The 23,844-nt window shown below is 40.3% G+C and overlaps 1 long non-coding RNA gene across 1 annotated transcript; it reads left to right on the forward strand.

Moving 5' to 3' along the window:
- Positions 1-4,469: 4,469 nt before the first annotated feature.
- LOC135303934 (uncharacterized) lies at positions 4,470-22,546 on the forward strand. Its single transcript, XR_010365356.1, has 3 exons — positions 4,470-4,679; positions 11,108-11,173; positions 21,336-22,546. It is a non-coding gene; the product is annotated as an uncharacterized LOC135303934 (long non-coding RNA).
- Positions 22,547-23,844: the final 1,298 nt, after the last annotated feature.

The raw sequence follows: 23,844 nt of genomic DNA on the forward strand, positions 1-23,844 counted from the left end.
ACCCCTGTAGGGTATAAAAACCCCTAATTCTGCCTGGTTCGGGAGAAGAGCTGTCACTGAGAACCTTCGTGGGGGACACCAATAAAGAATCCTGCGGAACCTCACACAGTTTTTTCTCCTCTCTCTCCCTGCGTCTTCTGCTGCGGCACCTAGCAAGCTAAAGAGCTGAATTCACTGAGAGCTGGTAATCACTGAGAGCTGAAATCACTATAGTTTGCTGAGGCTGCCTGCAGCTGGGAACTGCTTGGGAGTTTGGCTGCTGTGCTGAGCCTCCACTGACTTATCTTGGCCATGGCACCCACTGGGCATAGCCCGGCTGGAAACCGCCGCGATAGGTGACTACTGTATTTTCTGTACTTACAAAGCCTCCTGTGTGAACAGCTTCAATATCCTAAGATAAAGTTAAATAGGTGCTGGCTTCTGTTTGTAAATATGTCCAAGGTGGTTTACCTGAACAGTATTCATGCCAACAGAGTTTGATCACCTTTAAATTGTTTTTGGTTTCATTTGTCAACTCATGAGCCATTCCAGGGAATGTTTATGGTTTACTTAAAGCCCAGTAGTAGTGGGACAAGTGGTATAGCATTGCTCTTTCACATTTCCTTGATCAACTTTATCTATGGCACAGAACCAGGCAGATCTGCCTAGCTTTGAGCAATAGCAAGAGAAAACTCTTTCTCCAGTGTCTGACTGAGACAGCTACAAGGCCAGTAAACACAGCCTTATGCAGTTATTTGAAAATACTTCCAGGTTACTTTTGCAAAAGATGCATCCTGAAAATGTTAGCCTAAATAAATTTACTAGCTCCATCTACAGAGCTGATGTATTTTTGAGCCAAAAATATTTATTGCAAATGGCATTTTGTAGAAAAGATTGAGGAGTTTTTCTCTGTTGTTACTGGACTAAGCTTAAATGTTGTGTTCAACTACAAAATATCTCTGGGAAAGAGCTGATCTCCTGGTCTTCATTTGGCCATCTCTGAAGAGTTCAGCAATGCTCTGAACATTTTTGATTACTAGATAACCTCAACTACAGAGAAATATGAAAATAATATTTCCCAAATATTTCCTACTTCCCCATCCCAACAGGTCTTTTCTTAGTCTTCTCTGCCCCATCCTGTTTTTCAACTTTGTTTGGATGTGAGCTGCAGCAGAAGAAATCCCATTCCATGTGTTCTGCACCAGTAAAGCACTCTTCACCTAGGTAAAAACAAGACTTGGGCCTCTCTTTAGTGCTCCTACCTGTTTTTTATATTCAAAGGCCACCTTAATCCTTCTGGCCATAACACCAGCCTAGGAAGGTCTCTGAAGTCAGCTGCCTGCTGATCTGAAATCCTTGTCTTCCAGACTCTTCATGCCACCCCAAGCCCCCTTTCACATTCCTGGCACAGCACTTCTCTTTCCCAGGTGCATCCATTTCCACTTGTACTCAAGTGCAAGGCTGTTTCACAAGGGGTCTTGGCAACTCTACACACCTTGTCCTCCTCAAAATAAAGCCAAAGTTTCCTGTGTTACACTACACGCTTGCAGATCACACAACAGCTGTCTCATCTTTTTGGAAACAATTAGTTTGTTTTGAATTTAGACTAAATATCTAAGCCAGAATAAGTCACTGGAGCAACAGCTATGATGTACCAAAGAAATCAAGCTGTAGCCTACAATTGTTCTGACTCAGTGAGCAGTAAACACTGGAGTGAATGTTTGTGTGCAGGGAAATGTGTTTGCTACAAATGCAGCCTCTTTTGTACGTCAGGCATATTTTACTAACACATCACTGTGGAACTTGATAGTCTCACACAGTCATTCCCAGTAAACACTGCTCTTTTCTCTCTGGCTTATCTGCACACTCATCTTTTTCTTTTTTTCTTTTTTTTTTTTCAGAGTTTCATTAATAACAGAGAAGGAAGTTTTGGAACACTTCATGTCACAGTGAAAATAAAATTACCTGTTCCTGAACCAAAATTCTGAAATTTTCCAGAATAGTTTAAATAAACACCCTTTCATTTTGAGTAATTTTTCCCCTCTCTTGGAAAATTCCTTGCAAGCTACACCAATTTGGAGGTTACCAGAAAGAAAACATTTCAGTGAGCTTTCTAGTATCTTCTCACTGAAGTATAGGCCAGGCACACTCCAGTTATGGTTAGTGCTTCTCTGTGACAATTGTTCCACACAACAGATCTTAGACAATCCCTTCTTTCTTTGCAGAGCATCTACTTACATCCTTAGGCTGAAAAAAAAACAGATTAAAAGGGATTAGAAAAAGGTTACATGAAGACAAATTTTAGGAATCTCACAAGATTTTTTTTCATAATAGTCTAACTCCATTAAGAAAAAAAAATCCATTTGTAAGTGGTTTTGTCAATGGTGGGAGTTGGCAAGGAAGAAGAGGAGCTCAGCTTTAGCCAGGTTACACAATAACTTGCTACTATTTGTGGCTGGCTCCCAAAGGGCCAAAGAAATTAACTCGTGGTTAGTTAAATAATAGTTTTATTAAAACAATGATCAGATCAAATAACTGGCATGTATGTGCAGGAAGTCTTTCAAAATACTCAGGTCCTGCAAAAGAGTCAGATCAAGAAAATATCTTTTAAATATCTGATCCCTGAAGTAACCGAAACCTGTAAAAACTGGATGCCTTAAGAAGAAAAAGGTTTTTTTAAACCTTAATCCCAACATTCTCTACAAAGAATAACACAGTTCTCTACTTTCAGTGTTTTCTCTTCAGGCAGATGTTTTCATTCCCTTGTTACAGCAGAGAATTTTTTTTTTTCTGTGACCACAGCTCTCTCTTAACATTTTATTTTTAAAAAGAGAAATAAATGAAAGAGATCTAAAGCTGTGTTGTTTCACATCTCCCAGTTGATTTGCCCACTGAAAGGAGCAAGTAACTGGAAAAGAGGCATGCTGACTGAAGAACAAGCCCTCCAGATACCCCACAAGTTGCAGAGAACTGCAGCAGCAGATGAGCAGGTGAGCACCACAGCTCCTGAGGGTACTCAGTCCCATTTTTATGTGAGTTCAGGAGTTGCCTTTGCATATTCCCATCTTTTCAGACCAGAAGAGCAAGTTCAGTTCCAAGATATTGTGCCGCATCTGGATGGTGGGACAGGACAGAGAGCACTGTGGCTCCCTCATACCACGCCTGCTGCAAGAAGCACTGCCCTGGGCTCAGTGGCTGCAGAGTCAAGTCGAGGGTGAAATTGCTCTGAGTGAAGTTACCAGCTCTGGTATGAGAGGATCGCGGCACATGGAGCAGACTGCTCCTGAAAAGGGCCAAATTATCTCACAGGGTTCAAATGGAGTGTGCAAAGGCAGGGTGCCTGCAGGCAGCTTTTGGCCCTATTCTCCGTGCTTCTGATCCATAAGATTACTTTCCCAGTGGAGGCTTTGTGAATTTTGGGGTTTAAGAGAGCAGCTTGAGGTACTGAGAGTGGTTTAAACGATGCACAACACAAATAGATGCTGTCAGCAACGTAACATGTGTTCAAAGAGAACAGCAACAGAGTGTCTGACTTCTTCTGAGTTCTCTTAAGTGTAAACAATGCACACTTTTGTGGCAGATATCCATCTGAAGGTGAATTGCTGCCCCTAATCTGTGCTTGCATCTATCAGTTTGCATTATATTCAGGTAGCGGTGAGCACTGCCTTTTGGGTGGGTGTAGAGTATTTGGTGAGCTTTTTGGATGAAGGGCAGGTAAAAACTTGCTACGTCTTGTATCCAAGATTCGAGTATTTACCTGTTGGAGCCCTGCATATTAAGGCCCACGCGTTTACATTGCAACTCAACATGGAATTTTAATGAATTCACGGACTCTGAAGGCCCCCACCCACCTCTTCTCAAACAACTGAAATCCTCTGCATTCCTCTTAGCTGTACCTGCTCGGCATGCAATGGCAGCCGATCACACTGGGAACAAACAGGCCTGCTACTGAACACCGAGGAGGTGACAGACATTTTCAAGTGCCAACTCAGCCATCTCTCAAAGCACAAAATGTCCCTCCTCTCCCAAAGCACAAGAAGATCAGAAATTAACTCAGAATTCTCCCCTTCCATCATAGGCCTTTTATGGCAGCAAATTATACAGCACCACAAGCCAGACTTGATCCCTTTCATCTTCCTGTTGAAGAAACCACTCTTGCTCAAACACAGTGTTTGTGGTGAACATAATCAATCGCTCACCTAAATTAAAACCAGCAATGGGGCAGATCTTTGCAGAGCCTTGACCAGATTTACCATGCTGCACATCATCCACGTCCAAGGGAAGAAGGGTGCACATGGAAGCTAATTCCCAACATGTGGCAGAATCTGATTTTGCAACTGATCTTGTAAATCTTGAAGTATAAAAGCACTGTTTTAGCCCATGAAAAGGGGCTATGCTGCCAGCAGTTAGAGAGATAGAGGTAGAAAGAATTTCTCTTCCATTATCTCAAAATGTGATGAAACACTCAAAAGATAAACCCTAGATGTGATCAGTCTCTTATTTATCTTGATAGCCATTACTGGAAAGGAAAAAAATTCTGTCCTATGAAGGAGAGAGGAGGAATAGCTACAGAACTAGAGCTGACTTAACTTTATCTACCTCTAACTGGAGCCCAAGGAACTCCCCTCCAATGGCAACAATAGTACATCTTCTCATGCCAAGACATCCTGAGTGAATTGGTCTCACAAATCCCATAACAGGTAAGCGGATTTCAATTAGGATAAGATCTGACATTTCAAAGCAGGCTTCTTAAAAATACAACCTGCCAATGACAGTCTATACCAAATTTTGGATTAAGAAACATTGGACAGGTCTGTGCTCTCCTAAATCCCAGGATCAGCCACAAAGGAGAAGGAAGGGGGTGAGTAATGCATGCAAATGACTGCATTCACATTTGAACACTAATCAGAAATGCCTGTCATTAAAGAAATCCCTCAGCTTGTACCTACCTTAGGATTCAGACTGGATAACACAGTATAACATAGCATAGCAACATTTATACCTGCCAAAATCGAAAATAACCTGCTTGCCACATTCCAGGACCTGAATGGCTGTTGCACTGACACACACAGAGCACTGGAGACATTCACTTGTAGTAGCATTTTCTTCCTCTTCAGGCTATTCCAGACTCGATAACCCCACAGTTACAGACAAAATTCTTTTAACAAGGGCCATGCATTTACTTTTACTTATTATAACTAATCTCAAACCTATTTCTCTCTGCATCTTTCATTTTATGCCTTTTGTTCTCCAGTTATTTAGGCCTTCAACCACATCCCAACTCTGTTGCAACTAGTTTCACTAGCACACTTCTATTTTCTAGGCAGCAGTCTGTAGTAAAATTAGCAAGAAGGACAGAAGACTGGTCCCAAAATCAATCATTAGGAGGAGCTTTCAATAATAACTTCTCTCCAGTCAGAAAGGTCTCTTTTCACTGAAATCTGCCCTTTAGCTTACCTATTAGTCACAATTTTACTGGCATTACTCAGCATCTCTCTCAGTTTCACATACCACACCACACCAGGAGTTAAGCAAGGAGGACTGCATTTCCATTACTAGCAACACCAGTGCTTTTATCAGTGACTAGGTTTACCTAGATCATGCTTGATCTGGCCTCCTGCATTTTCTTTCCTTTTTCTGCTACCTTATGTCCTCTTCTTACTTTTAAAAGAATAGAAGAGTTGCTATGAATAGCCTGCTCTCCAGCAGGGCTGTCCTTGCTTGTCTGTCAAAGACAGACTCACATTCTGCACATGAACAGGGTCTTTTTTCCTCTGTTAAATCTTATTGAAAATAGTCTTCTTAAGCCTACAATTATATGGGTCTTTCCAGATGCCAAGTGGTTTAATCCATCCATTCTCCAATATTTGACTTGAGTTGTTTCTCCTACTTCAGCAGAAGCCATTTCAATTTCCAGGTTTTCATAGCCACTAAAAATCTGCAATGCCTGAATATTCAGAATCAGCATCCTGACTGAAACAGAAACCAAGTATCTGATAAATTGTTGGGCAAACTACTTTTTTCCCCCTTTTATTTATGTGGCTGAAGAACCTTTTGCTATTTGTTTTAATTTCTTTTGCAGAGTCAAACTCAGCTTGTCTCATGCCAATCCTCATTTTACCCATACATTTCCTAACCTCTTACATGAGGCTTTCTTTGCTGACCTGTTCTTTTTTCTATTCCTTATTCAGTCATATCTGATAACTTTTCTTCCATGTTTTTCACTTCACAAGATATGCCATCCATCTGGAGCAGAAAAGTTAAGCTATAGATCCGTACTCTTCATTTTAATTGAAATTGAAATCTCTCAAAGCAAGGTTATTTTCTACTTCATTCTACAACTTAGTGGCAGATCTAAAAAAGTATTACTTCTTGCTGTTTCAGTGACTGCTAAGGAATCCAGAAATATCTGAATTTAGCTATTTGTTCCCCTCTATAATCCAGGAAGTCAAAGCCTCCCATAATGACAGACCTCTAACGAGCAAGATCGGTATCTACCAAATCCAGTTCTTGAGGTCATTGGCAGATATACCACACTTCCTCAGCAATCAGACTTCCCCAGAATGTCTTTGGTTCTATTAGGTTGGTTATTTAACTCATTATCTCTTCTTATTTACCTCATTAAAGGCTTACAGTAACATCAGACTGTTTACTCCTGTCTTTCACAAGTCAGGTATGCTCCAGTACCTGCACTCTAGATATTCCTCCTCTTCCTTGCCTTCTCCTCTGTTTCCAGATATACAAACACACACATAGCCTCCTGCCCTCCTTTGCCATGCCCTTAAACACTCACTTGCACTCCTTCTACCATTTCCAGGTGAAACTGCAGTCCAGTGGTTTACTCTTACGGCACATACTCTCAGTGATACGTCATAGCCAAAAATTTACGTGAAACACCTCCTCAACCAGCAACCATCTTAGCTATATCCACAATTGTTTTGCCCTCTCTGTTGCACTTCAGTACTTATCCTCATCTATTGTTCCTTGACAGAGGTTTTACTAAAAATAATTTTTAAAAAGGAATCCTTCTCCTACCCCTGCCCCACCCCCTTCCAAACTTTTATTCTGGATGCATAGAATCTCTTTCTATTGCTGGCTCTTGGCTATTCAAGCTCATTTCTGATCTAGTATCTCTCTTATTTCTTATCCTTAGCATTCATTTAAGTGTGATGCTGTCCACAGATTGATTCTGCCACAGCAAACTGCAATGAATTTTGGTCAGATTTTATTTCTATTCAATCTACTTATTTTTCACAAAAATATAGGGTACTAGCTATTCATATTGTGTTTGATCTCTGCCTTGGTGCTTTATTGTCCTCCTCCATACTCCCAGGTATTAGCAAAATGAAAAACAAACTGCCCAGAAAAAGAACTTTTGTATTATGACCCAGTAGATGCAGTCCAGGTTGATTGGGATACCTTCCCAGAGGGATAATTTTTTTTACATAATATCCTTAAGAGACAAACTTCCTTATTCCTACTTTAAATCAAATATAAAAGTACTCAACTTTCTTTCTTTAACACAAATAAAATAACTGTGTTTGGCAAGCAGGTTGTCTACTCTCATTCTCTCTGCTGGAATTTCACCTTGCCGGAGCTCATGCAAGCCATTTTTTATTTGCTTTGGTTAATGTAAGTTCAAATAAACTCAACACTTAAAGCCAAACTTTCAAAAGGTGTCATATATTTTGCCTGCTTTGAACTCAAGGATTTTGCAGGCTTTCCCTGTAGATCTGCCAAGGTTAGCAGAGTTCAGAGAACCTAGCCCAAATTGCAAGGCTGCAATAAAACCTGACATGGAGATTCATCTAGTTTGAATGTTTATGACAATTGCTTTGAACAATTACCTCCTTGGTCATTCTGACACCCTGAAGAAAAGCAATGGATTTTCCAGAAATGGATTTTCCAATAATGTCATCTGCAGAAAACTGTGTTGGGACTTTTAAAGAGCTGCATATTACCAACCTGTTGGTGCTGTAGCCATCCCTATTTCTTTTTTACAAGGAACTGCTGCTGTTCAAAATAAGCCACAAGTCAGATTCTGAATTTCAGCTTTTTTAATTCCCATGTGAGTCAGTTTTCATACCTGCTCTAACAATATTGTTTCCAACATAGGTCTGACCACTCCCTCAACTTCCAATGCCATATTGGAACATGGGATTTTGCTCATGTGGCTGGCCTCATGGCATGCTGACATCATCCAGCAGATCAGTCACCTCATATAATCAAATGCTGATCAAATTTTTTCCCCAAACAAGTCTAAATTAATTACACTATTCCTGGACTGCCTGCAGGCTGGAGGTTAAGAAGTGACACATGCTATACACATACACACAAAGAAGAGATTCCCTCAAAGCTCTATACTGAAAAGAGAGTGAAAGATGGAGTTCATTTATAGGTTACATCCCACATCTGACTTAAAGCAAAGAGGAATACAAACCAGAAGGGTTGCTAAGGATGCATGCACACATACAATTGGAATTTCTTCCTTATCCTCACCTTCTTGTATTCTGTACTGGCCATCTTTGCCTACATATTCACGTGGTCTACATCTGCACTGGCTATATTATGTACTTTCATAAATAACAAATTATAAAAGGGCAGAATGAAGAATAAAGTTATTTTATCACTTACTACAAAAATATTACTCCTGGAAATATTAAAAAAAAAAAAGCGGAACCTGAAAGGGTCATAACGTGTGACTGCCTAGATGATTCTGCGAAATACGTGTAGGCATTTCAAACATGCTGTTTCAGGCGTTTAGTCAGAATCACAGAGATTTCCTCTTTACCTTTTGTCTGTTTCCACAAAGTACAGACAGTACAGGCTGACTCTATAAAGTAACATCTTAGCCTCTCAGTCTGCGTATTGTATCCTCAGTAAAACTGAGGCTAGACAGCCTTAAAATTCCCTACGCTATGCTGAGATATCTGTTTCCAGGTGGCATCCCTGCCAGGTTCACTTTGCCCTCTGCACCATTTAACAAGAACAAAACAATGTAAAGAGGACAGGAAACCACCAAGATACTTGGCTGATCAAATGATGGGTCACTGCCACCAATACATTTACTGATCTCTTTAAAACTGAGGTGGGTGAGCAGCAAAAGAAAACAAGGAATAAAGTCTCCTGCTGGAAAGTTGGAACACAGTTTTAGCTTGTTAGCTGCTGTGTGTTGGGAGGAGTCGAGACCCTTAGCTTGGTTCTTAGGTATGGACATATGTGAATTGAGAAAGCATGTAGAAATCCTCTGTTAAGGGTGCACTGACTTTGCCAACCTGCTGACCTCCCGAGTCTTTCTGTAAGACCTACTTGCTCACTCTCGCTTCTCCTCGCAGATTAGCTCTGTCTGCTCCCAGGCGCCTACTCTCTCTTTCTCTAATGTGATTAAATAAGCTCCCTGTCTCTCCAGGCTTGTGCAACCACCTCTCGCTTAGTCACCTAAGCGCTCCACAACACCCCAAAGGAGTGGAGTCAGCTGAAACAGGAGCGTTCCCAGCTCTGACATGTAAAGTACTTGCACTCAGTGCTAAATAAACTTGGAAAAATGTTCACAATGCAGCTGTGTGCACAAGATGCTGCAACCTCAGGGCAAGAATAATTATACACAAACAAGATACTTAGGATTTATGTTCCCCTCAACTAAAAATGTGCACTGCTCATGCCAATCTCAGCACTTCATGGTATGCCTGCAATCCGAGGCAGACGAACAGATTCTCTGTTAGGGTTAAGATATTAGATACCATCGTTGCTTTATTTTCCTATAAACTTTAGAGGCATTGTGGGTGCACATTGATATGCTTCTCACCATATAAGGATGAGGATTCATGGGAGGTCTTTTAAATGCCCTGTTGTGTTAATAGCATTTATTCAGGCAATTTTCTATTGGCATATGTTGATGATTCCTTTTCAGAAGTTACAGGGTTAAAGCTGAAGCCCACAGGAATACCAGACCAAAACAAAACTGAGGAAGTTTCAGAAAAAGAAACAAGTACTCCTAGGCCATTCCAAGCAAAGGTTTATCTAACTTGGTCCTTAAATTCTCTCACGAGGGAGAGCGCCAACCACTTGTGCAAGTAGCCTGTTGCAATGCTTATGCATCTCTCGGTAGATGACTACTTCTCCTCACAACCAATGTCAATTAAATCTGTTGCTAATGAAGTCACTCTCTCCTCTTCTCAGTGAACACGGTAAAAGATTGATCACCGTCTTCTTCATAACGACTTTTTAATCATGGTCATATTTATCTTCTCTTCCTGAGGGGAAAAAAAACCCTAAAGCAAATTCTCTGATATTTTTTTTTTTTTTAAACCTCTCAACACACTCCTTGTCTTTGGATCTGTAACTTTGAATATACCGCATCCATGGGCAATGCCAAAAATAAAATCAAAGAAACCTGTGCTAAGAAGTCTTGTCTGCAATGGGCCTGAGATCTTTCAGGAGTCATTCTCTTGAACCAGACTCAGCAGTGAACACAGGCAGTGATATTTCATTATACTCCCATGCTCTAACAAATCCCACTCTAAAAATCAAGGGAGACTCCCTTGAAGCTGCTGTCATACCTGCTTAGTTCTGCAGTGGAACCTGAAATGGTATGACTTAGAGTTGAAAGGAGACTTTGCAAGCTTTGTTAAAGTTGCTGCAGACAAGGAAAACTCAACAAACAACTTCAGGAGTACTTTAGTAAGCAATTGCTCGTTGGTTGGAATGCAAGTTACACCATGTTAGACCCACTTCATATTTTGCCCCAAGGAACCAGCAAGCTGGGTGGGAGACCAACGGGCATTCCCAGCAGCCTGTCAGGCTGGACAAGCTGCAAGAACAAGCAGTCAGTCTGATATATTTGCTTTCCTTTCTTGACCTCAACTATAGAGAAAAAAAAGTTAATGCAGGCTTCAACCTTTGTATTTAGGTCAAGTTCTGTTAAAATTGCAAGGGAAAAAGGTTCAGGAGTTCACAATTTTCATAGCCAAATGAGTACAGAATTTACATTCCACTGCTTAAAAGACTTACACAAGGCTACGCAAGTGATACGTGAACAGTAACTGGCTCTTTGCAGGAATACTCTGGAATCAAAGGAGAGAAGCATATCACTAACAGTTCTATCTCATTTTTAATATTCTGTCTGCAGGTGGCCACTATTTCCATGATCCAGCCCTGTTCCTCTGCTACTTAAAAAAATACAAAGAAAAAATAGGTAAGAAGAATAAGTAAGAAGAAAGAAAAAAATAAGTATATTAAAGTTTATTAACCAGGCATGAAAAAAAGATGGTAGCCCCAAAACCCATGGCATGGAAGAAAATGTTATTTTTTGCTGCTGGCAATTTTCTTTGGGTTGGCAGAACATGTCATTTTGACTATGAAAAGGAGCACATGTACTGAGCTCTGTGAGCTCATCATGGTATCCTTGCCAGTGCCAACTAGTAGCAATTCAGAGCTCAACTAGCTATTGAAAATGAATCCATTACAGTTTTCAAGTACCAGTCAATTTAAACCCTACTGAGAACTGGTCAGAAATTGAGTGACTTTAGACACTAAAACATTTTTGCTTGTTTCAGAGGCTCAAATGGGCACGTGGAAAAGATACCGTCTTTCAGTAGCCCATTTTGCAATTGATTAGAAATTAGATCCTTTGTGCTTGAAACAGGGTGGGGAAAATATTTTGAGACTGCAGTTTGATCTGAGTGTTGCTTTTACTTGTGGTTTGGCAAAAGACTCTGAAATGCTGTTAAATCAAAAAGGCAAAGAAAACCTGCAATTGCCGTGTCTCTGCTTATAAAAAAACATTTTAAAATAACCACATGCATCATTCACTATACAGATGCCACATTCTTCCCTACCCTTATTTAATAGCTAGCTGTCAATCTACGTTGAAGAGCAGTTACCTGACATTACCATAATAATGCTTCAAAGCTTCATATTAAAGATGGGTATCTTCCTAGGCAAGCCCATAGGGGTAAAGGAAAAAAAAAAGACCTTTTCTCTCTGGAGTTGCAAAAATGCAGTTCTCTAAGACATGATAGAGTGCAACCAGGCAGGAACGACAATCACAGACACTCCTGACTTCTCTTTAGTGTAATTAAGCTGAGCGAGATCAACAAATTTGTATCTGCATAAGACAGGTTTCTCATCTCTATTTCTATTAACTGTGGTAGAGAGGAAAGTAAATGTGAACTGAGGCCTCTGGCCATTAGCATAACATAAACACTTCTTCCATCTTCCAGGATAAGCATTACACTTCTCAGGACAGCTCATGTGCAACCACTTTGATGTTTAGTCATTCTCAAAACGCGCTCCTTTCACATGCTCCTGCTGTGAGCAAACACTGCAATGAAAACTTGCCTGTGCCACAGGTTTGGGAGATGGTGCCATGTGTATGAGCCAAAAAACCTCAAAATCTTTTAAGCTGAGTTAATTTGATATTGAGTAGGGGGAACTGGAGGTGACATTTAAATTCACTGTTTTCTGAGCAGGATTAGAGGGAGGTGGCAGGAGCCAAAGACTGGCTGAACATCTGAGACACACAGCTGACTCCTTTAAGTGTGAGGAATGGTGAGAAATCAAAGCATAGAAATCCTGTGAAAAAGGGCCCAGATGCTTAGGTGAAAGAAAAGTACAATTAAGTGAGGGCTTACGAATATATATAGAACCTTTCATTCCCTCTGCAAGAGAGTAGGGAAGCTCAGGACCTGACAGTAGTTAGAAAGCACAAGGCAACAGCTGCTTCACAGGAGAATTTCCAACACCAAACATACAGCAAGGACTGGGCATATCCTCTCTTCTTCCAGCATGTATTGAGACTCCAGTGGATGAGTCCCAGAGCACAGACTTTCCTTAGAAGCTACTGTCAATAAATCGATTGACGCCCCCATCCATGCTCTGCAGATCCTTTATGCAGCTGCCTGTTGACTAGGCCTTCCACATCTCAGCTTTCCACTTACCAGAAGCTAAATGTTGCAGGAATCTAGCTGTGCCAGTCTTCCATGTTGTGAGAGAAGGTTGCACAGACCTCTGACACATGAGATTACAAAAAGGGAAGCCATTAGGAAATGGTACAAAACCCCAAGTGCCCATAAGAGAAAAATGAAGGGTAAAGGGTAAATTTCCTTCATGAACTCCCTCCCTCCCAAGAGAGAGAAAAACTCTGCCACTTGCACTGTTCATCGTGAGACGAATACACTCCTGTGAACCATCTTCCAGTAGCACTCCGGGCTAGAATTTGTCACCCCTAGTGAATATCCTTCAAATTTAATTCTCTGACCTCAGACATAATATCACCCAAGGATGGACAGAAGGGATATTTCTCAGCACCTTCCCCCCATAGCTTACACTGCTGGCAAAACCACCTACATGAGAGCCGTGGCACCAACTCAGTACTCTGAGACACAGCATCCATTCAAGGCAGGGAAGATCCTTATTCAAGCACAGTGCTGTTGTGGGCAAGGCAGAGTATTTATAAATTTGTATGCAATGATGTTTACTCTGATACTATTGGATTGCTTCATACCAGCGTTTTGACTGAAACAAGATGAGATAATGGGAACCCTGACTGTTGGAAGCCAGCTTGGTTTCAGTTTAAATGTATGTATTTATTTAAGCTTTCACAAGGTTCCCTATTGACTCTGCACATAAAAGAAGATAAGTCAATGAAGAAAGAGAGCCTCAAGAGCTCAAAATGGTATTTGTGAGCTCATGCCATGTCAGGAGAAAAAACAAACACCACAATGGTTTTGGATACCATGGGCTTCTTTCACAGCATTTCACTCTACATCCCTGTTCCCCTCTTACTCTGAAAGAGAGTTTCCCTGAAGAAGAAGAATGGGGAGGAGGGAGCAAAACAGTTTAATAATGCAGAGACTGTTTTTCAGTTCTTCACACTGAGTGTTCTGTTAGCATACAGAAAAGCTTCTACATCTGGAAAACCTAAAAGCATACATCTTTTGCTGTGAACCAAAACAAGACCCATCACACAAAAGCAATGTGTGTTCACATGCATGCATGAACATGTATACAAACACACATACTTGTTCACGTATGCACACGCCCAGAGGCAGTGACTACCACTCTTTCTAGGGGAGTTTCATCTGTGCTTTTGAGAACACCACTTTTCAGTAAGAATATCTACTTCTGAATCAGTTTTCAAGTACTGGATCTGAAATACTAACAAGCCTCAGCAGCAAATCTGAATTCTGTTTCAGTCCTCTCCTGGCCCTGACCACAAAAGGTACTCTCTGGGCTTTTCTGCAATCTGTCATAGATCAAATTGTGTCAATATTAACTCACTAAGCTTGTGGACCAAAACAGTAACACAGCTATGTAGAACTAAGCTCTTCAGTCACAAAAAATATAAATGAGTATTTGATGTATTGCAACAGTGCTTTTCATTAAATGCTTGCACGAAGTATAGCAACCATGACAAAATAATTTGTGGTTTAGCCAGGTATATAGCCACATTAGACCTCACAGACCATTTAAATAGTGCATTATGCTGGCAATCATTGTTACTAACCCCACGTTAAGAACTGTGGGCAGACACTTCATTAATGCACACTCTGCAATGGCCAGGATATTGTGCTGTCTCCATGCTGCATAAGTGTAGAATATAGAAGCAAGATTGAGTGGGATGATGAAGTCATCTGGCAAATCTCCACAGGGTGATGCGCCCAGGAGCAAATGACATAGCATCTTCACACCACCCACTGGATACACCACTGGACTGGAATTCAAGTGCAGACAGACATTTCAATGATCCCCATTGCCCAAGCATGGACGAGCCACCAATCAAACCTAACGTGCTGCATCTGTGGAGGAGGAAACATTATTGTTAGCTTTCTTAACTTTAAATTCTAGCAGAAAAAAAGTACTGGTAAACCTATGGAAAGATAGGATTATCAATATTTCCCATTCTAAGTAGTTCCTTTTTGGTTAACTTTACATTGGCTAAAGCTAAGGTGTCAGGTATGACATTTCCATAGCAGGATCTTCTTCTAACATTCTTTTTTCTTTTGAAATTAAGATGATAAAACCAAATTATCTCCTAATCTTGGGAAATGGAGATACCCACTTTGAGAAAAAATCCGTGTTAGCTAATGAAACATTGGCTGCTTTGGCTCTTAGCTCCCAATCTACAGATACAAAAATGTTAAATTCACTAATAATTGAATAACTCATATTATACCAAGAAAATGTGAAGGTAGATACGAGAACTCTTGCTTTTAGGGTCATGTAATCTAAACATTGTTCAACACCTATTACTGGTTAAGGCTAACAACAAAACGTGTCACAGAAACAATCCTAAAAGTTATTAAAGAACACTGAGCTGAGGACTTGAGCTTCAACAAAAAAGAACCAGTTTCAAGCAGGAAGAAAGAAAAGGTTAATAACACACTAACCTACAATGCCTACTCAGAAAGCGCTTTTGTTAAGAGGCAAGTATCAACAGAAGTGAGCAGGAGTTTCTCAGAAAGACATGTTTCCTGTCTCCTTTCTAATGCATTTATCAGATTGTGGAGGACAAAACTCCCCATCTTTTCAACCAGAAGGTTAATTTTTATAGCTACATTATGTGGACAAAAATAAAGCCTTATGATGCATTGAGGACAAAAGAAGATATTCAATAACAAGCTAGAACAGAAAAGGAGCATGAAAACGAAGTATTTATTTTACCAGCTACTTTTTTTTTCCAAATACTTTTTTTTTTCCCTAAGAGAACACTGGTTTAGTGCTTTTTCTGGATTTACTTTTAAGATCAATATTTTCCTGGCTGTATTCCCTCTGTCACCTTCCCCAGATCTATCCCCCCTGCCACAAGGAGAGGCAAAGTCCTACCACATTTGAGTGGAATGTTGACGCCCACGTGGGTGGGTGCAGAATTAGCCAAAACAAGTCTCTGCATTCCTTTGGATGTCAGCACCTTCTGCTGGCTCTTTCCTAATATCTTATTAATAGGTAAAATGTCTTTTCCAAATCAACCTTCCCCCATTCTTCTATGGTATAAAAAACAGAAATAAAAAACTTCCTTAAAAACAGAAAACCTTCCTTAAGCAGGTGTCCAGGCTTATTTATAGCAAAGAATTATGCTAGTTAGACAATTACAGTTTTTCAGTTGCCCAATTTAAATTCCTATAGGTACCTAATAAACCATCAAATGAAGAAGAATTACCAGTAAATAGCAATTACCTTGAAAGAACAGTACTTTAAATATTAAAGTGACACTTCATTAGTTATGCTGGCAAACAGGTCAGTTTGAATCAAATGGCTATTTTAAATTAGTGGTCCTATTGCAGACATGGGGTGTAATTTTTATTACCAAATACCCAGCCAAGCTAGTGACCTTAAAAACATTACTCAAGAAATGGTTGAGAGTTAATTAGAATACTGTGCCAAGGAAAAAAAAAAAAAAAAGAATAGGCTTGAACATCTCTGAATTCTTTCCAGGAAGGTGTTTTTAATAATGGTAGTAGTTCACTCCATTTAGAGGTCCATATCCTCAAGTCAAAATGTAGGCTTTTATGAAAGCAACAAAATATAAGACTAGAAAAATATTTCCATCCCTTTTTTTCCAACAGCAGCAATTTTTTTTTTCTCAAGAAACAACATGAAGAGTCTTCAAAGCATTTATGACTGTAGAACTGTATCCCTACCACAACAGTGACTCTAAGTTTCTGCTGATATTACCTTTTGCTTCACATGCTGAAATGAAAGTACAGAGAAAACCAACACATAAATTTCCTTTAACAATGCTTTTTATTTTTAGTAGTCTGTTAGAACTCATAACAAAATCACATGGCTGGTTTATATATTCTTTGTTGCCATCTCTATTTTCTATAGTGTATTCCAGAATGATAACTCAAACAACTGCTATCTGTGACACCACTGCAAAGAGTCTCATCACACAGAGAATTTCCTGTATTTTCATCACTCCTGAAAATTGTATCTCTAAACTTTTACAGCAGACATTAAAAAGAAGCTGTCACAGTGCAAAAGGAATAGGACTCCCAGCATGACTTGTTTCTTTTAGGTTCCTGTACAGATATATTCATTCACATTCACCTTTTCATCCTTTCTCTTCATTTACTTTCATCTTAGTTTGTATCCAAGACTGCCATCAGATCCTTTACACAGTCTCATCCAGTGAATTCTGTGATGGCAGTGACTTAAGTAACAAGCAGCTGTGGATTCAAAATTCTGCCCAGCTTAAGTAGAGCATTTAACGTTTTTAATGCCATAACTGGGCAGAATTTGCCAACTGCTTGCCAGACACAAAAGAAAGAACATAATACTATGAGTCATGATGGAGGATCCATGAGAACTGCCATAACTACACTAAAGTTCAACATAGCAGTTAATGCCCACTGAGGCGAATGACTTCACAAAGAACTCAAAGGAAGATTCAAAAGTTCAAATTTGGTAGAAAAATTTAGGTAGTCTTTCTGTCCAAAGATAAAGTCCATTCATTTCCAGGACATACACCTGCCAGAGGTACAGGGGAGATCCAGAGCCTTGTGCGAAATCTTTGAATTCCAAAACTGTTAGAGCTCTGATAATGTATTTGGGTACCAAAGGTGGGACTTGGAATGAATTTACCATCCTGAGATGGTGAGTCCTGAGATGGGGCCTTTGCACCTGAGCATTACATTAAACAATATAAAGTACGCTGTCCCAGAAACAGGGGTCAAAATCCTATATTCCATCTTGTGTGAATTCCTTAAGCAGGAGACTACACAAACTTCACCACATACCCTCAATGACTCCCTTGAATTATTGCCTGACTGGTGGAATAGTTTTTGCAAGGGCAGTGGAGAATGTTCCCACACTTCCCTTGAAGATGGGAGATGACAGTAAGAACACCTCAAGCAAAGCAGGAAACTGGACTTGGATCTGACAGATCTTGGATGATGTATAGCCACTAAAGTGTTACATAAAACATGAGAAAAAATTGACAAAAAGAGAGAGGAATGAGTCTTGTTGGGCAATTTCAGACCAAAACTGTGAATACCCATCAGCAGGAGAGGCTTCAGGCCCCCAGACCTATTTCTTCAGGATATCAGGTGTGTGAATGGAGGTATGTTTGATCAGAGCAAATGTGTCTCATGCACTAGCCCAAGAGCATGGTGACATTTCAGACATCTTGTTCTCAGTATGTCTTTTAGCTGGTGCCTGGCACATCCAGAGCCTGCTGTCTGTTTTGGATCTCATTCTGAAGAGTGTAATGGTCCTTAGTTACTATACAGGGTTCTGAAGCACCATAAACCAAAGCTCTTGGTTGCACTCAAGGTGATTCTGTGCCTGATCCTGCACTCCACTGAGAGCTTTGCCATAGGTTTGAATAGGCCTGGAACAAAACTCACTCCAGCCTCAATGAAGTTCTTAGTATGCTCCACAGAGGTCAACACAACAACCAGCTGAGGACTTGTGTCTGACTGTGTATGATTATTTTTCATTGTATTCATACCCACTGAAAGCTGTCCAGTAGTAGCTGAGATGGGTTAAAAGATACACCGTAGACAAAGCAGCAAATCCTGGAATGCTTTTGAGCATTCAGGTCTCAGCCTTATCCTAGGCCCATCTAGGAATTACAGGAACACCTAACAGCATCATGATTGCTTCAAAGAGGAAAAAACTTATTTCACAAGCTAGACAGTCAGGACAGAGTAACAGAGCATGGCATGCTGTGCACTCAGCTTCATCTTTTCCAGAAAGAGTAATATGATATCAGGCAACACCCCATTCCAAGAGGCTCTCACCCTACCCTGCACAGACCCAGTGACACAGACCCATTAGCACGGTCCTCAGGAAAACCAGGCAGCAGAGTCAACAAGCAATACTGCTCAGTTCTCCCACTGCACAGGTCACTTAGGGAAAAAATGAAAAGCCAATTATTTCAGATTAACTGTGGATTTAACAGCCTAATTTAAGCATTCACGCTGGAAAATGAACTACAAAGTACACCTGTAGGAAACAAGGCCCTTATAATCAAAGAAATTAATTTGTTCATTTCAGCTGCGTATTCATTGAAATGCCTATCTCGTACAAATATTTGTCTGATATATTGATATACAAATATAATTTCAGTATACTGGCTGAAACTCTAATTAGAGTAATAGCTATATTTGCTTTGTAAAGGTCTTCCTTGCTGAAATCAATTAAGAGTGCACAATGAAATTTCATTAAGCTCTACAATATGTTTTTCTACCAAGTGCAAAATTACTATCTTCCCACTATCTTATTACCACCAAGCATGATAGGACTCCTAAGCAGATACAGAAATCATTGTGCCAACAACATCCTGTGCTTCTTTATCAGTAAGCATGGATTTTTGTCCCCCCACCTCCTGAAGGAACATATTTGCCGTGCATGTAAACAGCACTGAATTGATGAATACAGAATTAAATTTACTGAGGGATACACCTGTAGTCACATCAGCCTCCTGCTGCCTAGGAGGGTTCCCTCATACAAGGTGGCACAACTTTCATTCTGTGTGACCTGGGTTACAGGCCCTCCCTCCATCAAGCTTGCTGTAATGGGTGATAGCCACCATCCCCTTCACATCCCCTTGTACCCCCATTTTACACTATAAACTGAGGCAGGGAATCGGGACCTTTACAAATGTGTAGGTATTTACATGTTGCTCAGAAAGTGCTATGACAAGGCAAAGGAGCACCAGAAGTGATGGACAGAGACCTGATCTAACCTGAAAGGTTCAGAAGACAACATGTATCTCTCCTTCCCAAGAACAATCACTAAATTTATGGCTGGGCAGAAGAAAATTGTGGAAGAAGGCAAACAGGTACATGAAAAGCAAAGAAATTTAAAAGTCACTCTTAGATTCAAAGATGGTGCCAGACAGACAATGATCTTTGTTCTTCCCAGAACCCTCTCAGTTCTCACTTCTGCCAGCCTCAGCCTAAACAACCCAACAGGTTTGTCACAACCACATGATTTGGGAAACTACGTCAGTTCTTCAGAGCTTCCTCTGTGTCTCATCCCTCTCTTTATCCAGATTGCTAACACAGGGATATTGAAGTGGTGAGTACAGAAGAAATACCTCTCATAGGCTAGACCAGACCATTTGAACAGTAACAGGTTTTTTATTCTAGGCTTGTACACCTGGGGAAATGAGGTCCTAATCCCACTTCCCTAATAATTTTTCCTGGTATTACACTGGCTGTCTTCAATGCCTGAGATCCAGAAGGATAACAACTGGGTAGGGAAAGAAGACACAAAAGGAGTGCCAGAAGAGATGTGGCCCAGAGATATGGAAAGAAGGTAGACCTGTGCTACAGATGTATGCTGCTGCTAGAAAGAGGGACCTGGAAAGCACCTGGTAAAAGTAGGATCCCCACAAACATAAAGGGGCCAAAGTGAGGTAACACAGCTGAATAGTTCTGGAGTCAAGAGTGATCTCACAACACTGAAATCTCAGAAGCCTCTCTGCATCACAAAAATTAAACAGGTGCCTTAGTACTTACTCTGGAAAATTGAGTCATGTTGCAGGTTTGCAGTTCTTAGTTCCTAAGTGGAACAGAAACACTCTCTTCACTGAGAGACCCCAGAAAGGAGCAAAGAATTGTGTATTTTGATGAGGGCATAAAAATGTATTTAACATGACCCTGACATTAGCTCTGTTGGCTGGAGCATGATGCTAATGATGCCAAGGATATGGGTTCAATCCCTGTATGGGCCATTCACTTAAGAGCTGGACTTGATCATCCTTCTGGGTCCCTTCCAACTCAGAATATTCTGAGATTCTATTCCTAATATAAATAAGGACTGGCTCTTTTATAGAGCCAGACAAATATAAGTTAGGTTTCTCAGATATTGTATTTAGGACCAGTGAGAAAAACTTCACCATTTGGGAGGAGTTTTATTCCACCAGCAGCACTACCACCCACCTAAGTCTGTCCATGTGTTTGTGTGGAAGTGTCGTGTCTTCCGGCAGCACTCATGTCAGAATTAAAATGCCTTGCATTGTAGACGCATTAGGAGTGCTTTATCATGCTCAACTCTTGCACACAGTGGCTCATTATGATTGGGTAACTCAGCCATTAAGCTCCACAATAAGCCCACGCTGAATCCTAAAAAGGGAGCCATATATAGGCTATGGAGGTGTTGAGTAAGAGAAGATTTACTGTGCTCTACATAATTAATTTTGCCTTCTATTTTTCCTGTATTTTTAGCAAGCTGCTAGCTGAACACACTGAATAATTATATTATTCAGGTGCAGTTTCATCAAGCATCTTCCAACCTAATGGAGCCCTATTGTGTTTAGACTGTTCATGATCCTGTCACAGAGAACAACTGAAAATCTTTCTTCATAAAATACAGATTATTTTTTTCTTGTTCCTTTTTCTTTGCAGCTGAAAGTTCTGGTTACTTTGGAACATGGATAGGCATTGCATCAGACCCAGCATCATTCATTATCCACGTTAGCAGCTGCTAATTGCCAGGCAGCCTTTGGAAGAAGCATCTTTTGGACAAGAACAAGGGGAGGGTGGGAAGCACCCAAATAATTTTATAGGGGAGGAAAACAAACAGAGAAGAGTGAGAGAAAGGGAAATTGAGAGCATTTGGGCAAAGAAACTGGAGCTGTAATGCAGTAAAGTAATAGGCCTGACTAGAATCAGGTTAGTTGGTAGAAGGAATATGCTACACCAAACACAAGGGAAGAAGAAAGATCAGAGCTCAGGTGGGGAGCCAGGCAGTGGTGGACAAAAGGTGGAGATGGAGAACACCAGTCTAACAGTACCAGGAGATGAGATGCATGTGATGGCAAAGGCCAGGATAGGAGATACCCATGATAAGCTACATGGGAGTATCATTTTAATGTCACATTACAACATTTTTGTACCTTTTCTACTTTAAAATACAAGCCAAATTGTTACTGTAATTCTCAATGTTAAAAACAAGTAAGTATTTTCAGCTGGTAAAGTCAAGACTTAGGGTCTTAAAAAAACAGCTGTGCAATGCTAATGTGTACCTCTTGTACACCAACATGTTAATACAGCCTATATTAACAGGACTACCTGCTGCTCTTTCCCTCTACTTATTTCTCTTGTGCATTTTCTTTCATGGCTGAGGTATGAATCGTTCCAGCACGTGCCTTTAATTCATAAATATTAGGTAGGCTGTTTCTTCCCCCACTGAGTATGACTGCAATTAAATGTATTTTTTCAAATGAAGCTGTTAATATTCATTAACAACATCTTTCAGAGCTCTAGACTGCGGCTCAGATTCATAGGTACACCTGCTAACTATAGTTCAGTTGAGAACGCTTTTTAATGGAATTCTCCCTCCTTAAATATCACAAGAAGCAAATCCATTTAAACCTCATCATATTGAAGGATACATTTAATGATCCAGCTGGACACCGGACCATTAAATGTCAAAATTATTCAAGAAAGAGTATGTTCTCTTTCCAGGATAGCAGAGCTATTCCTGTGCTTTTTGTAGTTTGCAGTGGGTACTCACAGCTCTGTTGTTTCCTACAACTAAAAGCAAAATCAAATATAAACCTGTATAAACAGAGAATCGTATGAGTTTCATAGGCTTAAGCCTAACTAACCAAAAAGCAAACAAATTCATAGCTTCACTGGAAAGAAAGAGATGACAATGCTAGGAAGTGAAGCATGAAGCCCAGTATAAACTGTGTGACTGCATGCATTTTATAAGCAAAAATAATACTCTACTAGAGAGAAAGTATCGTTTTTATAAAGGACAGGGATTCTGTCTGATCAAACCAGATACACACATTATCAAGACAGCTATGCAGACAAGTAGGTTCCATGGACCTGATTAAATAAAACACTGATATATAGTAATCTATACTATTTTCATTGCCAAAACATAGCAGGGAAAAAAACAATTCCAAAAAAAGAAACAAAATCCCAAACAAACAGTCCCTTGAGGCCTGTGATGTTCCACTGATTTTACCAAGGGGGTAAAAAATAATGGTGATCACCAGAAATCCAATGGATACTGACCAAGGGAGTTACCTGGGCAGGTTTAAGCTGAATTTATCACCAAAATATATCTTCTACAGGGATTAAGCAAGTAAATAAATTAATCAGGTCTTGGATAAATAAACAGCTCATCATTTATCATCTCTATTTGTCAGCAGATTGCATTGTGATTCTCTCACATGCTTTCACATAACTCAGGTAACCAAAACAGGAGGGTTGAATGTGCTCTAGACCCATGACCCATTTATTTATTTTCTAGGCATTAATTTCCCAAGTACACCTCAAATGGAACAGCTCCCTGGCAGCCTCTGAATAGATTTTGTTTCAGCATCTGATTACAAAAGGGCAAAGATGGAACTTGACTTCAGGAGGAACCAGGAAGATGAAATTCCCTTTACTAGATTATTTGGAATGGAGGCATGTGTATAAAAAATGCAGGGAGAGAAAATACATCTCCTAGGGCATGGTTTCCCAGAGCTCAGAGTAGGTGCAATGAAAAAAAAAAAAAAAAAAAAGTGTGATAAATCAGTGACAGCTTTTAAAAAAAAACAACCTGTAGTGCTCCACTTCTTGGAAAGATGAAGAGCCTTCATCCTCATTTATGTTGCAGATCAATCCTGATTTAGGCAGCTGATAACTAGCAACTGTTTTGCTCCTCTGTGGCCTCAACAACAAGGAAGCAAAACCTCTAGGGAGCTTCCAAGATGAGTTCCACACCAAGAAGAAAAGGGGATGATTCCCCCTCCACACACACTTCTATTCTAACAGCTCTGGCATTGCATGCATCAAGGACAAAAGCAAGGGGACACAGCAGTCCTCCAGCAACCTGGTTCAACCCAGGAAAAATAAGGATCAGTAAAAGCAATCCTGGGAGACATACCTGGGGGAAAAACTGATTAGATCCATT

The sequence above is a fragment of the Passer domesticus genome, chromosome 1 (genome assembly GCF_036417665.1).
Source record: "Passer domesticus isolate bPasDom1 chromosome 1, bPasDom1.hap1, whole genome shotgun sequence".
Classification (NCBI taxonomy): Eukaryota; Metazoa; Chordata; class Aves; order Passeriformes; family Passeridae; genus Passer; species Passer domesticus.